This window comes from Meriones unguiculatus, chromosome 2 (genome assembly GCF_030254825.1).
Source record: "Meriones unguiculatus strain TT.TT164.6M chromosome 2, Bangor_MerUng_6.1, whole genome shotgun sequence".
Taxonomy (NCBI): domain Eukaryota; kingdom Metazoa; phylum Chordata; class Mammalia; order Rodentia; family Muridae; genus Meriones; species Meriones unguiculatus.
This window is the reverse complement of record NC_083350.1, coordinates 140,812,294-140,815,140: the sequence shown is the minus strand read 5'-3', so window position 1 is coordinate 140,815,140 and position 2,847 is coordinate 140,812,294.

Sequence of the window (2,847 nt, the reverse complement as noted above, 5' to 3'; positions counted from 1 at the left end):
GTACTGCTCTTAATATGATTGAAATGGATTTGGGGTGTTGCAGTTTGTACTGTTAGCAAAATCAATACTGTAAAATGCAATTTTTTTTTTCTATGCCCACCCTTGCTCTGAATAATGACACAGAGACCTATGTATTTATTACAAGCTTCAGGTACTACAGCTGAGCAGATACTCAGCTATTCTAACCCGATAATACTGGCCTGGCTTACTTCCCAGCCATATGGCCTTTACCTGCCACTTTAGTCCCATCCTACTACCTCCTTCTTCTTCTGTGTTCTGATGGCCACTATCTCCCTCCCTGGTGCCCACCTGAGGCCCTCTCCCTGGGCACAGAAGGCCCACCTTAGCCCATCCTGCCCAGCTATTGGCTGTTCAGCTTTTTATTTGACCAATCAGAAGGTGATAGAGAACAATACTTACAATATACCAAGACAGGAGATGCTTCATTATAATTACAATGCCAATGTTGGGATTGAAACCCGATCTCTGGGTACAGAAATCAGTGTTTGAATACACAGTGCACAAAAACATCTTCCAGTGTGATACTTTGTTGTAATGGCACATTGTTCGTTTAGCATTAGATTCTCCTTTTCCCTAGTGGTAAAATATTTAAAACATTGTTTCCATTTTGGAGCCAACATATGTAATAGAATGATATTCCTGTTCAGGAGCTTTCAGTGGGGCTTGTTAGACTCTAGTGTTTCTCTTGATATTTGGAGGCTTTTCTATCCATACCTGCTTCATCATTTTTACACACATTTCCTTAAGGGCTATCACAACCCTGATGTCATCTTAAATGTCTGCTTCCTGCAAGACCTGAAGCAGACAACAGCACCAAAGACTGAATGGTGGGCCAGCAGGGTGGCTCAGCAGTTAAAGGCCCTTGCCACCAAGTCTGACAACCTGAGTTTGATCCCCCCGGACCTATATGCTAGAGGGAGAGAACCAATCTGGAAAGTTTCTCTGGTGCACGCACGCGCGCGCGCACACACACACACACACACACACACACACACTAATATAATTTAAACAGAAAGTTTTCATGGTGTAACATATGAAGGGGTCTGGGTTTGATCCCCAGCAACACACAAACTGGCACACACACACACACACACACACACACACACACACAATTGAATGGCTCCAGCTGCAAGCCTAACCCTAGGTAGAAAGTGATACACAGAGAGTTTCTGAAACAAGTTGATAAATTTATATTTATAATAAAATTTATATTAAAAATTCGAGGAGCAGTGTGTATTGTCAATTTGACAAAATCTAGAATTAGTGTGGGAGATGAACCTCTGGACTAACCTGTGGTTATTATCTAGAGTGAATTAATCAAAATTGATGTGGAAAAACTCATTTTTTTTTTGAAACAGGGTGTGGTGGTTTGAATATTTATGGTGCCCATAGACTCATGTGTTTGGATGAAGGAAGTGTGTCACTGTGGAGGCAGACTTTGAGGTCATATATAATCAAGCTGCGCCCAGTGTGGAACACTCTCCTTTTGCTGCCTGTGGAGCAAGATGTAGCACTCTCAGCTCCTTCCCCAGCAGCAGGTCTTCCTGCCTACCCCCTTGTTTTCCCCCATGATGCTAATGGACTAAACCTCTAAACTGTAAGTCAGCCTCAATTAAATATTTTTCTTTAACATTTAACATAATTGTTGCCATGGTCATGGTGTCTCTTCACAGCAATAAAACCCAAACTAAGACACCGGGTCTCACTATCTAGCCCCAGCTGGCCTGGAACTTACTGTGTTAACCAGGTTGGCCTTGAACTCATAGATATATATATGCCTGCCTCTGCCTCTCAAGTGCCCAGCTTGACAAGTGTCCTAATCAGGGTTACTATGACCAAAAGCAAATTGGGGAGAACAGGGTTTAATTGGCTTCCACTTCATCATCCATTATTTAAGAAAGACAGGACAAGAACTCAAGCAGGGCAGGAACCTGGAGGCAGGAACTAATGCAGAGGCTATGAAGGGTGTTCCTTACAGGTTTGCTCACCATAGCTTGCTCAGCTTTCTTGTAGAACCCAGGACCACCAGCCCAGGGGTGACCCCAACCACAGTAGACCGGCCCTCTCCTATTAATCACTAATTAAGAAAATGCTCTATAGACCTGCCTCTGGTCTGATGTTATGCAGGCATTTTCTCAGTTGAGTTCCCGCCTCTCAGATGACTTTAGCTTGTGTCAAGTTGACATAAAACTGTGCAGCACAGCCAGACACATCTCAGTTGTGAGTGGAATCATTCCCTGGCTGAGATAATGGACTGAAGTGGGAAAACAACCTAAGCAGCAGCAATAAGTACCCATTTGTTTCCATCTCCTGATCACTGAAATCACATGATGGGCGTCTTCAAACTCTTGCTGCTGTGATTTCTAAGCCTCATGCACTGTCTTGAACTGTGAACCAAGACAAACCCTTTCTCTTTTAAATTGCTTTTGTCATATTTTGTCACATCAACAGGAAAAGAAAAGAAAAGGAAAAAAAAGACACTGGTGATTTAAGAGAGCATCCTGTTAGAGGGGAGCCTTGGGCGGGCACAATAATTCAGGCTTTGAAAAGAGCCCCCGGTGGTGGCAGAAAGCCAGCACACCCAGGAATGTCATACTGACTTCAGTTGCTCAGTGCTCTGGTTTCCTACAGAAGGCTAACAAGCGAGTGCTTCAGGCAGAGGTGTAAACCCGAAAGGCCTTCTTGGTAGCTACAGAATCCTTTATTGCCACAGTGAGAGAGCAGAAATCATTGGAAGCCACACTTAGAACCCAGAGTCACCAAATTTCAAAGGCAATTGCATGCTCATCTCAGGCAGGCGTGTTCTGCCAGCACTGGGCTCGGGGG